Source organism: Dasypus novemcinctus, chromosome 6 (assembly GCF_030445035.2).
Source record: "Dasypus novemcinctus isolate mDasNov1 chromosome 6, mDasNov1.1.hap2, whole genome shotgun sequence".
In the NCBI taxonomy this organism is placed as follows: Eukaryota; Metazoa; Chordata; class Mammalia; order Cingulata; family Dasypodidae; genus Dasypus; species Dasypus novemcinctus.
In genome coordinates, this window is record NC_080678.1 from 14,788,570 (window position 1) to 14,802,928 (window position 14,359).

Below are 14,359 nucleotides of genomic sequence, written 5' to 3' on the forward strand. Positions count from 1 at the left end.
CCTTCATAGGACACAACTAGTGTGCTGGAGGTAATGGAGACTTCTCCTCTTGGGGAGATGAACTCACAAAAGCCTGGATTTGAAAGAAAGTATATAAGGCTGTCCATGGGGGTAGGCAGAGGGCAGGGGAGGGCAACTTCACAGAAGAGGAAAATGGTTAAGACGTCAACTGACAGGTGAATTGGTTAGTACACATGTATGCACTCTCCTTCCCAAAATGACCTTAAAGGAATTGAGATGGGTTAATCCACAAGAAGAAAGAGAATGGAGAGGAAACAAGACGTGAGCAAAGACCCCAGGGAATCTTCCTGAGCTGAATGTTTGGAGGAACAGGACATGAAGATTATGGGTATGAGGTACTGAGCAAAAAGGGAATAGGGCAGATTGTATTTCCTAAAAATATCTACAAAATCGACACAAAATCCAGAAGCTCATCTAGAATCTCAACCGAAAGTATTTGAATCTAGGTGAAGAACGTTCCAGATTTTCGGCTTTGTTCCATGGGACGCTCCTGTTTGGAAGGTACCCTCCATGCCATTAAGAAGTCCAAGTCACAGGCAGAAGTCAAAGATGGAGAACCACTAACTGGTCTTCAAGCCAGGCTTTTTCTTTTTGGAGCCAAAAAAATATTTAATTATGAGGAGGATAAGAATGATGATTATAAAGCTAGCATTTATATAGTACTTTCTTTGGGCCGAGGACTAATAATAGACGTATTTTAATTAATTTAATATTCACAAAGCCTGAGATCGCATACTGTATATAGTGGCATATATCTATTAGAGGATATATATGAATAATAGCATGCATATACATAACTGCTAACAGTATTATTATTACTATTATCCTTATATGATGGGTGAGGCATTTAAGCACCAAAGCAGTGGAGTAACATGCCCAAGAGTAAGAATGCTGAGAATCTGAAATTTGAACACTAAAATTCATTTAAGAGAAAACACAAAAGCCTGGAGGTGGCTCTGAGAAGGAGCAGTTCAACCTTCTGCAGATCTAGAACGATGCAGTGACGACAGATTGGGACAAAAAATGCTGTGTTACAGTGTAAGACTTTGTGCATGACCTAATTTTTAAAGTCTTTGTGTGTAACATTTTGATGAATGGAAGGAAGGATAAAGAGACAGAGGACAGAAACAGGGATGGACGGAAGTAGGGAAGTAAGTGAGAAGGAGGGAAGATAGGAAAACAAGAGGATGTAAGAGCGTTTTGACCCTAGAGGAGCATCACATGAAAACCTGGGGCTATTTTTACAAAGAAGCCTCCCTTTCAATGTCAGGAAGATAAAAATTTCACCTAAATTCATATAGAAGTATTCTTATTTGCGCATGTAGGAATCTAGTAACACAGAATTCATCCTTCCCAAACGTGTATGTGGCTAAATACCAGTCTGAAGAGATGCTTCAAGAAAACTGTTTTGTTTTAAAAAACGGGGTGACTGCTGGGCATCACTGCTCATGACAGGGTAAGACTGGCCTATTTGCAAGTGCAAAGGAGCAGATTGAGTTGAGGTGTTTGTATTTGGAACAACACAGATGAGCAGGACCAACATAGCCATCAGGCTCACCAGTCACGGAGTGTGGCAACAGGTGACTTGTAGGGGCCCAGAAAATCCTTTAATTTCCCTTACACTCAGAAGAAAAGAAACAGCCACCGAACCTGGATGACACTAATCTTTACATCAATGCAGCCATAAAATATGTTTTAATATATTTCATAGTAGAAAGGACTCCTGAAGGCTCAAGTGCTTCTGGGCTCACAGAGTAAACAAGTGGCTCTAACCAAGGATGGAGAGATGTGAGGTGACACCAGACTGATATGTAGTTTTATTTAGGAAGCAGCAGAGTGGCTAAAGGCAAGTGTAGAGAAATGGCCACAATAGTATTTATTTTAGAAGCAGGCACTTGTATACTCACATGCACATACAAATAGGCCTGGCTAGGAAGATTAAGTAACTACAGTGGAATCAGCCTTAATGTAACCAATATGGATGGCGTTTTCCCTTGGTAGAGCAGACATTCAGTCGGTTCACCCAGGTGAAGAAGGAGGAAAGTATGATCTGGGATTGCAGCTGATACACTGCCTTAGGGAATGGAAAGGACAGGTCATGCCTAATTCTTGTGAAAAATATTATTACAGAAGTTTTGCTATTAGGAATTTTGCAATGAAAACTGTGAAGGAGGCCACAATCCCCCAGCTGACTCCACCATTCCTGGTTATGATTTTGGCATTTTTCAACCTTAATATATTTAGGCTTACCAGAATGTTCTCCCAATTTCATAAGGTAGTTTTGATGGGGCTATCTGCCCCTCTGTAAGGGAGCCAGCTAGCAAGAACCATTTGGGTTTGGGGCAGACCTACATGTGCTCTAATATTTGCATCAACATTTTATAGGTGGTGCTAGAAAAGAAAGAACCTTTCCCCTGTCTCATTTATGAAACAAATGTGTGCATACGTGTTAGGGAGAAGAGGGGAAACATTTTCCTTTTAGGCTTCCTGAGGGCAACAAATAAAGTTTCAGTTACTGAAAGACTCTGATCTCTGCTTCTCATATTTGGTATTTGAAGAAATGTTATTCCTTCCCTAATTACCAAAGACTTACCTGTGGAGGGTGCAGATGTGGATGGCTGGGACTCAGGTTCTGGTAGGTCTAGGGCTACAGATAATCCATCACCTGTCGGCAGAGACAAACAGGCTTCCTTAGGAATTAGGACACCACAACATCCAGTGTCAGAGGGGCAAATGTTTGAAAACAGGCATAGCCTGGAGGTCACAGAGAAATCTGCAGTGTCAAGTCCAGCCTCTGCCCTCTGGGGGCAAGTATTTATCCCAGGAGTAACATCAGCACTTAATGAGCGTCCAGGTCTGGGAAGACGCCGGCCTGTACCTGGCACACGGCTCCCTTTCCCCACTTGGCCAGGAAGAGGCACCACTGACGTGCTGTTGTGGGTGCTGGGGGAAGCACAGCCAACTCCCTTGTGGGCACGGCTGCTGACAGTGCTTGGCCTGTGAGTGTGTCACTCAGGACAGGACCCCTCTGACAATAAGCCCAAAGAGAAGGGCTGGCCCTGACCTGCCTGTCAGGGTTTTGGTCGGCTCCTACCACCTCCTCCCAGCCCTCCACCATCACTGTGGGAGGAAGTGCTAGTACCTGAGGGCCTCCCCGAGGTTAGTACACTTTAGGTGTTTGGGTGCTCACACTACCAATTATGCATTTTTTCTCTGTAAAAATTCAGCTGTGGTTGACCCTGATGATGTGGTGGTCACTTTGAAGGTAGAACTTTTGGTTTCCAACTAGATATTTGACAGAATTATCTGGGTGTGCTCTATCCTTATGTCATGTGATGTTGCAATAGGGCATTAAGGCATATTATTAACTCATAAATTAACAATCAGGTATGGTATTACTTCCTTTGTAAATTTATCACAAAATATTTGGATTTGATAAGTCAGCAGTGGGTACCCATGAGTTAGTTCATTATACTGTTCTTGACACTGTGTTTTATATAGACAAAATAAAGTATATTTTATTTTTTATATGTGTCTAACTAAAAAAATGGAATAGCTACTTATTGTGATCATTTTAAAACTTTGTGATTAAAAGGAATAAATAGAGAAAAAAATTGTGATTCAACAGTCCATCATTGATTAAGCCATCAAAATGGTTCATAAAGTGTACTAAAGAAGAAAAGAAACACACCCCTACCTTTTTTTTTCAGTTGGCTAAAAAATACTACATTAACATGTCTAAAATGTAACAAAATGTATTTCTGAAAGTGAAGCCACTGGACAGTCAGATCCAAGCAGGGTCAAGAAGGGAGACGACTCTCAACAGACATGGCTAAGCATTCCTCCTTTTCTGACTTAAAGATTTGTTTAAGTCTAGGGGATGGAATGAGAAATGGGGATCTCCTCTGCTCCAGGCCCCTGTGTGTGCTCATGATGGGAATGGCTGTGAACTCTTCTGTCCTGGAGTGACTCTGCTATGCAGAGCCAATGAGCTGCCCAAGTGCAGGGGCAAGCAGGCCCATCTCACAGGATGCTCCAGGCTGATGAAGATGCCAGTTACAACTGAGAATGGTGCCCCTCACTTGTGCAACACAGAGGCTCTGCTACTTGGGTTGGAAGTAGATTTTCTAGACAAGAACAACTACAGAGCAAATGAACCAGGCATAGATTTGCTCACCTGACAGTATGTATGATGGCGTGGTTGTTCCAGGTTCTGAGGTTGGAGAAGGGCCTAATGGTCAAAAGAAATCAACCTGTTATGTGCTAATATTTCATATATAGTACTCAGTCACTCAGAATGTGAGTTTAAAGTTTCTGAAAAGACACGAAGGCAATGATATCCAGCAGAAGTGACAGCCTCACACTAGTGCAGAGGATACCTACAAAGTGTACTGAATTAGTTGGAGCTCATGAAGTATTTGGCTGGTATCTACTACCAACAGAAATCGACAACAACAATAACAACAACAAAATAGAGCATTGTCAGTCTCGAAGCCAAACTCAGCATGTAAATGCAATGCCTTCCCCCCAGCGTGGGACATGACACCCGGGGATGAGCCTCCCTGGCACCGAGGGACCACTATCAACTACCAACTGATGATGCAACTGGAAAATGACCTTATACGGAAGGTTCAATGTGGATCAGCAGAATATCCCTGTCTACATAAAATAACATGACTTTAAAATGCTGTTTGACCTAAAGTAAGGGGGAAATGGAAAAGAGAAATGAGTTTATATGGCTATGAGTTTCTAAAAAAGAGTCTGGAGGCTGGCAGAAGGCTTGCCCTCATGCACAACTGAGCAGAGTCAGAGAGACAGATAAAGCAGATACAACCCCCAGATATCGCTTCCTTCGAGGGCTAAAGAGACCCATGGGAGTTATGGTCATGGCCGATGGGGTTAACTACCAGGTCAGATGGCCCCTTTTTGGAACTGGTGTTTATGTGTGATGAATCTGGACTCAGATGGGATCTTCCTTCATAAGACTTTCATGCTAAGGTGATGGAGGTGCAGTTAATGTTGGGGTTTAAGATATATTTAGCGGATTTGAATCTCTGGACTGACAATGTGATAGCCAGGTCCTGAGCCTCAACAGACTCCAGCACCTACATTATGATTTATTGGACTTATCACACTCAGCTAAGATGGAGTTGAAGAAGGACAACCACCACACCATGGAACCTAGAGTGATTACAACTGAAAGTGGGAGGATTGCATCCAACATCCATGTGGAATCTGAGCCTCCTCTTGACATAGAGGTGCAATGGACACAACCAATCCAATGTCCACATAGAAGAGGTGGCATTGGATTGGGAAAAGTGGACATGGTGGCTGATGGGTATGGGGAAAGGCAGGAAGAGATGAGAGGTGGAGGCGTCTTTGGGACATGGAGCTGCCCTGGATGGTGCTTCAGAGGCAATCACCAGACATTGTAAATCCTCACAGGGCCCACTGGATGGAATGGAGGAGAGTATGGGCCATGATGTGGACCATTGACTATGAGGTGAAGAGGTGACCAAAGATGTACTTACCAAATCCAATGGATGTGTCATGATGATGGGAACGAGTGTTGCTGGGGGGGGGGGGGGGGGGGGGAGAGGTGGGTTGGGGGGGTGGGGTTGAATGGGACCTCACATATATATTTTTAATGTAATATTATTACAAAATCAATAAAAAAAATAGAAAAAAAAAAACAAAATAGAGCATTGAGAATTTTTAATGGAATCCATTTGCTGCAATAAATATTCATTTCTGCATTCTCTCTATTGGTCTCCAGATCAGTCATGAACATGACATTTGGACTTTGAGACGAAATAGCTGTTCTATCCTTGGAGGTATCAATCCTAACATTTTGTGAGAGAGGACTACTCCCAGGAGCCATTCTGAATCCTTTGCAAAGTGGATTTTATGTGAATCTCACAACATCTCTCTGCGATTGTTTCTACTATTGTCTCTATTTTATAGATCACGAGACCCAGAAAATCCAAGTTGATTTGCTCCCTGGGTCTCAGGTAGCCATCTGAGGTTTGAAACCAGGTAGTTTATTTAGATAATAAAATAATTCTTCCTAAGTCAAAGAACTTGGTCACTCTTTTTCCCTTAAAGTCATGCCTCATCCCTCACTGTCTCCAGTTGCCCTTGTGCCTTTGTCTTAAAGAAGTGAGGAAGCAACATAGAAAGCTGCTGTATCCTGGAGGAAAAACGACTGAGAATAATTAAGAGATCAGGGTTGGAGGAGACAAGTGCATACTCTAACCTCCTGTTAGATAAAGGATATTTCGTCTTGGTTGGTAAGATAGAAAGACCTGTGTCTCTTGGAATTGTAGGGCTAGCACTCCCCTCGATAGAAGTGCTGGAATAGAAGGTTGGATGTTCTTAGCAAGGGGCTGGCTTGGCTTCGGGGGGCCCTGGGTCCTCACCCTTCCATGTCCCTTCATGGCAGCAGAGGCACTTGGTGCAAAGGAAAACGTGGACAGCACTGTGACCCTTTCAGACATGCCCCAGTGGACAGCTGACCAGAGCCTCCTCTGAAATCTTGAGACCCTGAAGCCATCTGGGGTGGAGGAAGCTTGCAAAGTGCCTTTCTGCTAAAGATGGCCTTTCTATTCTTCGCTGCCAGCACCGGGATCCTTTAACCCATGAGTATTCACTCAATGCTCCTTGTGTGCAATGCTCCCTAAGGCAGAGTCGAGGCCTGAGGGGACGATAATCAGTGATAGGATGGGACCATCATACACACTTATGCCGTCAGAGGAAATCGCGAGGAGTGTCTTCATAGGGACCCAACAAGTGTCCTGGAGGTAATGGAGGATCCCCCTTCTTGGGAGAGGAGCTCACAAAAGGCTTGATTCGAAAGAAGTTTTCTAAGGCTGGCCATGGGGGTAGGCAGAGGGAAAGGGAAGGCGAGTTCCCAGAAGGGTTAGGACTTCAACTGGAATGCGAGTTGGTTACGTGCACGTATGTCCTCTCCTTCCCAAGATGACCCTCATGGAATTGAGATGCTTTAACCCACAAGAACAAAGAAAACGGGAGCAGATAAAGAGCAGACGGAACTTCATCACTTTCTTTTTACAAAGTTCGAGGGCAGACAAGCTGTGGGAATGACGCTGGCGGAGCACTAAAACCAGCCTGATGGCGGAGGCAGGTGGGGATGGATCCTGACAAGAGGTGAGCAACGACCCCAGAGAATCCTCCTGAGACGACTGTTTGGAGGAACAGGACACTAAGATTATCAGTGTGAGGTACTGAGGAAAAAGGGAATAGGGCAGATAGTATTTTCTAAAGATAGTTACAAAATCAACACATAATCCAGAAGCTCTTTTAGAATCTGCTGGGACCATGTCAGAAGGTGGAAGCCATGTCTCCTCTTTTGAAACACAGGAAGGCCCATGTGATTATCTCATCATATGGACTGTGGCCCAAGTGACCTGAAAGAATTTTGAGCCTAGGCCAGGAAAGTGCCAGACTTTTGGCTTTGTTCCATGGGACGCTCCTGCTTTGAAGGTAGCCTCCACGCCATTAAGAAGTCCAACTCACAAGCAGAAGTCAAAGACAGAGAACCACTAACTGGTCTTCAAGTCAGACTTTATCTTTCTGGAGCCAAAAATAATATTTGATGATGAGGATGATGATTATAAAGCTAGAATTTATATAGTAATTTCTTTGAGCCGAGCACTAATCGTAGACATATTTTAACTCATGTAATATTCATAAAACCTGAGATGATATACTGTATATAGTAGCATATATCTATTAGAGCATATGTATAAATAATAGCATGCATATATATAACTGCAAAACATTATTATTGTTGTAATTATTATCCCCATATAATGGGTGAGGAATTCAAGCCCCAAAGCAGTTGAGTAACATGCCCAAGAGTAAGAGTGCTGAGAAACTGATATTTGAACATTAAAATTCTTTTTGGAGAAAACACAAAATTCTGGAGGTGGCTGTGAGAAGGAGCAGTTCAACCTTCTATAGATCTAGAACGACGCAGTGAGTATAGCTTGGGACAAAATATGCGGTGTTACAATGTAAGCCTTTGTGCACGACCTAATTTTTAAAGTCTTTGTGTGTAATATTTTAATGAATGGAAGCAAGGAGAAAGACACAGAGGAGAGAAACAACGATGGTAGGAAGTAGGGGAAGTAAGTGAGAAGGAGGGAAGATAGGATAAAAAGAGGAAGGAAAGAGCGTTTTGACACTAGAGTAGCATCACATAAAACCCTGGGGCTATTTTTACAAAAAGCCTCCCTTTTAATGCCAGGAAGATAAAAATTTCACCTAAATTAATTTAGAATTATTATTATTCGCACATGTAGAATCTAGTAACATAGAATTCATCCTTCCCAAAGGTGTATGTGGCTAAATACCAGTCTGAAGAGATGCTTCATGAAAATTGTATTGTTCTAAAAAAGAGGGTGCCTGCTGGACATCACTGCTGATGATAGGGTAGGACTGGTCTACTGGACAGTGGAAAGGAGCAAATTGAGTTGGGGTGTTTGTATTTGAAACAACACAGATGAGCAGGACCAACACAGCCATCAGGCTCACCAGTCACAGAGTGTGGCACCAGGTGACTTGTAGGGGTCCACAAAATGCTTTAATTTCCCTTATACTCAGAAGAAAAGAAACAGCCATCCAACCTGGATGACACTCATCTTTATATCAATGCAGCCATAAATTATGTTTTAATATTTTTCACAATGGAAAGGACCCCTGAAGGCTCATGTTCTTAGGGGCTCTCAGAGTCAACAAGTGGATCAAACCAAGGATGGAAAGAGATGAGGTGACATCGGACTGATACGTAGTGTTCTTTAGGAGGTAGCAGAGTGGCTAAAGGCCATTGTAGAGAAATGGCCACAGTACTATTTACTTTAAAAGCAGGCATTTGTATAACACACATGCACACCTAAATAGGTCTGTCTAGGAAAATTAGGTAACTACAGAGGAATCAGCCTTAATGTAGCCAATATGTACACATTTTTTCTCTTGGGAGAGCAGATATTCAGTAAGCTTCACCCAGGTGCAGGAAGAGGAAACTATGATCTGGGATTGCAGCTGATCCAGGGCCTTAGGCAATGGCAAGGGCAGGTTTTGCCTAGTTCTTGCCAAAATTATAAATACAGAAGTTTGGCTATTAGGAAATTTACATTGAAACCTGTGAAGGAGGCCAAAAACCCCAGCTGACTCCACCATTCCTGGTTATGATTTTGGTATTTTTTAACCTTAATATAATTAGGCTTGACAGAATGTTCTCCCAATTTTGTAAGGTAGCTTTGACGGTGCTATCTGCCACCCGTAAGGGTGCCAGCTTGCAAGAGTCACACAGGGTTGGGGTGAGACCTACGCATGCTCTAATCTTGCTTCACCATTTTCTAGGTGGTGTTAGAAAAGCAAGGACCTTTCCCACATCTCATTTTATAAAACCATTGTGTGCATGCGTGTGAAGGGAGAAGAGCGGAAACACTTTCCTTTTAGGCTTCCTGTGGGCACCAAATGAAGTTTCAGTTACTGAAAGCCTCTGATCTCTGCTTCTCATATTTGGTATTTGAAGAAATGTTATTCCTTCCCTATTTACCAGACTTACCTGTGGAGGGTGCAGGTGTGGATGGCTGGGACTCAGGTTCTGGTAGGTCTAGGGCTACAGATAATCCATCACCTGTCCGCAGAGACAAACAGGATTCCTTAATAATTAGGACACCACAACATCCAGTGTCAGCGGGGCAAATGTTTGAAAACAGGCACAGCCTGGAGGTCACAGATACATTTGCAGTGTCAAGTCCTGCCTCTGTCCTCTGGGGGCAAGGATTTATCCCAGGAGTAACATCAGCACTTTATGAGTGTCCAGGTCTGGGAAGACACCGGCCTGTAGCCTGGCACACGGCTCCCGTTCCCCACCTGGCCATGAAGAGGCACCCACTGACGTGCTGGTGTGGGTGCTGGGGGAAGCACAGCCAACTCCCTTGTGGGCACGACTGCTGACTGAGCTTGGCCTCTGAATGTGTCACTGCTGGGTACTCCTCCCCACACTCAGGACAGGGACACCTCTGACAATAAGCCCCGGGAGAAGGGCTGGGCTGACCTGCCTGTCAGGGTCTTGGTCGGCTCCTCCCACCTCCTCCCTGCCCTCCACCATCACTGTGGGAGGAAGTGCTAGTACCTGAGGGCCTCCCTAGGTTAGTACACTTTAGCTGTTTGGGTGCTCACACTACCAATTATGCATATTTTCTTAGTAAAAATTCAGGTGGTGTTGACCCTGGTGATGTGTTGGTCACTATTAAGGTAGAACTTTTGGTTTCCAAGTAGGTATTTGACAGAACTATCTGGGGTCTCTGTATCATTAAATCATATGATGTTTCCATAGGGCATTAAGGCATGTTAGTAACTCATAAATTAACAATGAGGTATTGTATTGCATGCTCTGAAAATGTATCTCAAAATTGTGGATTTGGTAAGTCAGCTGTGGGTACCCATGAGTTACTTCATTACACTGTTCTTGACATTGTGTTTGATATAGACAAAATAAAGTATATTTTACCTTTTTATATGTGTCTAATTAAAAAAATTGCATATCTACTACTTATTGTGATCGGTTGAAAACTTTCTGATTAAAAGGAATAGAGAAACAAATTGTGATTAGACAGCCCAGCAGTGATTAAGCCATCAAACTTGTTCATAAAGTGCAAACATACCCCTAACTTTCCTTTCAGTTGGCTACAAAATACCATATTAACATGACTAAAATGTAACAAGTACTTTTCTGAAAGTGAAGCCACTGGGCAGTCAGATCCAATCGGGGTGAAGAAGGGAGTCAACTCTTAACAGATATGGGTAAGCATTCCTCCTTTTCTGAGTTTAAGAATTGTTTAAGTCCAGGGGATGGAATGAGAAATGGGGATCCCTTCTGCTCCAGGCCCCTCTGTGTGCTCATGATGGGGAATGGCTGTGAATTCCTTTGTCTCTGGAGCGACTCTGCTGTGCAGGGCCAATGAGCTGCACAAATTCTGGGGTAAGCATGCACATCTCACAGGGTGCTCCAGCCTGATGAAGATGCTAGTTACAGCTGAGAATGCTGCCCCTAACTTGCGCAACACAGAGGCTCTGCTACTTGGCTTGGAAAGGGATTTTCTAGACAAGAACAACTACAGAGCAAATGGACCAGGCAAAGATTTGCTCACCTGACAGTATGTATGATGGTGTGGTTGTTCCAGGTTCTGAGGTTGGAGAAGGGCCTAATGGTCAAAAGGAATCAACCTGTTATGGTCTAATATTTCATATATAAGTCTCAGTCACTCAGAATATGAGTTTAAAGTTTCTGAAAAGACACGAAGGCAATGTCATCTGGCTGAAGTGACAGCCTCACCCCAGTGCCGATGATACCTACAAAGTCTCCTGAATTATTTCGAGCTCATGAAGTATTTGGCATTGGTATCTTCTAGTAACAGTTCTCGACAACAACAAAAACAGCAAAAAAATAGAGCATTGAGAATTTTTAATGGAATCTATTTGCTGCAAGAAATATTCATTTCTGAATTTCCTCTATTGTTGTCCAGATCAGTCATGAACGTGCCATTTGAACTGTGATGTGGAATAGATGTTCTAGCCTTGGAGGAGCCAGTACTAACATTTTGTGAGAGATGACTACTCCCAGGAGCCATTGCTAAGTGGATTTTATTTGCATCTCCGACAGCTCTTTGAGATTGGTTCTATTATTATCTCTATTTTACAGATGACGAGACCCAGAAAAACCAAGTTGACTTGCTTGCTCGGGCTCAGGGAGCCATCTGAGGTTGGAGCCCAGGTAGTTTATTTAGATAAGAAAATAATTCTTCCTAAGGTCAATGAACTTGGTCACTCTTTTCCCTTGAAGTCATGCCTCATCCCTCACCGTCTCCCTTTGCCCCTGTGCCTTTGTCTTAGAGAAGTGAGAAGCAAAATAGAAAGCTGCTGTAGCCTGGAGGGAAAAAGACTGAGAATAATTAAGAGATTAGGTTTGGAGGAGACAAGTGCATACTCTAACCTCACATTAGAAAAAGGACATTTCCTCAAGGTTGGTAAGATAAAAAGATCTATGTCTCTTAGAATTCCTGGGCTAGCACTCTACTCAATAGAAGTGATGGAGTGGAAGGCTGGATGGTCTTAGCAAGGGGCTGCCTTGGCTCCTGGAGACCCTGGGTCCTCGCCCTTCCATGTCCCTTCATGCCAGCTGCAGCACTTGGTGTGAGGGCCATGTGGACAGGACTGTGACCCTCTCAGCCATGCCCCAGTGGACTGCTGACCAGAGCCTCCTAGGAAAGCCTGAGACCATGACGTCATCTGGGTGTGGATGAAACTTGCAAATTGCCCTTTCTGCCACTGATGGCCTTTCTGTTCTTTGCTGCCAGCACCGGGACCCTTTAACCCAGGAGTATTCACGCAATGCTCCTTGTGTGCCAGGCTCTCTAAGGCAGAGTCAAGGCCTCAGGGGACCATCAACAGTGATAGGATGGGAACATCGTAAACGCTTTCGCCATCAGAGGAAACCACGAGGAGAGCCTTCACAGGGACCCAACTAGTGTCCCAGAGGTAATGGAGACTTCTCCTTCTTGGGGGATGAGCTCACAAAAGGCTTGATTTGAAAGAAGTTTTCTAAGTCTGGCCATGGGGGTAGGCAGAGGCAAGGGGCAGGCAAGTTTCCAGAAGGGTTAGGACTTCAACTGGAATGCGAGATGTTTACGTGCATGTATGTCCCCTCCTTCCCAAGATGACCCTAATGGAATTGAGATGCTTTAACCCACAAGAACAAAGAGAATGGGAGCAGATGGAAGTTCATCACATTCTTTGTAAGTAGTTAGAGGGCAGACAAGGTGCAGTAATGATGCCAGTTGGGCACTAATATTAGCCTGATGGCAGAGGCAGGTGGGGATGGATCCAGACAAGAAGTGAGCAACAATCCTCGTGAATCCTCGTGAGCTGAGTGTTTGGGGGAACAGGACACTAAGATTATGGGTGTGAGGTACAGAGCATAAAGGGAATAGGGCAGATCATATTTTCTGAAGGTATCTACAAAATCGACACAAAATCCAGAAGTTCTTCTAGAATCTGATGGAACCATGTGAGAAGGTGGATGCCCTGTCTCCTCTTTTTAAACACAGGAAGGCCCATGTGATTATCTCATGATATGGACTGTGGCCCAAGTGACCTGAAAGAAGTCTGAGCCGAGGCCAGGGAAGTGCCCGACTTTCAGCTTTGTTCCATGGGACACTCCTGTTTGGAAGGTAGCCTCCATGCCTTTAAGAATTCCAAGGTAGGTCTGATGAGTCCCTCTTCACAGACCTCCTGATCCCAGCTCATTTCCTTCCTTCCTTCCTTCCTTCCTTCCTTCCTTCCTTCCTTCCTTCCTTCCTTCCTTCCTTCCTTCCTTCCTTCCTTCCTTCCTTCCCTCCCTCCCTCCCTGCCTCCCTCCCTCCCTCCTTCCTTCCTTCTTTCTCCCTTTTCTCTTTCTTTCATTCCTGATACCCATCAGGTCTAAATCTCCAACAAATGACTCCAGAGGGTGGTATTGAATTGTTTGAAATGGTGAACTTTGGTTAGGCTGGAACTCTGGAATGCCAGGTCAGTAGGCTAAAAGGGTGTCTCTTCATTCTTTCTAGAATGATAAGCATGGCTTCTGGCATGCCAGCAGTCTCACCATGGGAGTCTCTTCTCAGGAATTCGGAATTTTTGCCAGCTGCTGGTCCACATGGCCACAGAGCAGCCTCTGTGTAACCCTGAACTCCAGTTAAACCAGTATAAAAGGGGGGGGGGGGGGAGGCACAAATAGATCTGAAACCTAGAAACCTCATGTCATGTCTGCTTAAAGAAATGAGGAAACATACCTCAAACTTCTCATTTTAAACTCAGTTGTGCCTAATGTCTGGGTTCAGAATGTTCAAAGCAAAACCCAAAGATAAAAAAGTATTTACTGTTTGTGTACACATATATATATATATAAAGCTTGAACAGTTAGATAGATAGATAGATAGATACATAGATACATAGATAGATACATAGATGGATGGAAAGCTATAATAATATGGCAAATGTAGCAAAATGTTAAACGATAGTGGATTGGGTATCTGGGTGGAGGTATGTAGAAATGTTCTGTAAGGGTTTTGTATAATTTTTGCAGATGTCTTGTATGGAATTTTTTCAAAATAAAATGAAAAAAAAAAGGTTTCTAACATGTTCAAGAATACAAAACATAGAAAAAAGTGAGCCTTTTTCATGGTATTTTAGGTGAATTAGTCAGGAGCATTATGAACAAGGAGAGTGATAGGAGATGAAGTCAGAGAAATAAGCAGTAGCCAAACTA

General features: G+C 43.6%; 1 protein-coding gene across 1 annotated transcript in view; it reads right to left on the minus strand.

Annotated features, from left to right (window-relative positions):
- Nucleotides 1-14,359, minus strand: part of LOC101423583 (scavenger receptor cysteine-rich domain-containing protein DMBT1-like) — a 225,240-nt gene that overhangs the window by 100,022 nt on the left and 110,859 nt on the right. Inside the window, exons 39-42 of the mRNA XM_058298189.2 lie at nt 11,205-11,258; nt 9,614-9,685; nt 4,199-4,252; nt 2,615-2,686 (exon numbers count right to left, since the gene is read on the minus strand). The gene's annotated coding sequence lies outside the window, so the exon portion shown is untranslated. The remainder of the gene's footprint in view (nt 1-2,614; nt 2,687-4,198; nt 4,253-9,613; nt 9,686-11,204; nt 11,259-14,359) is intronic.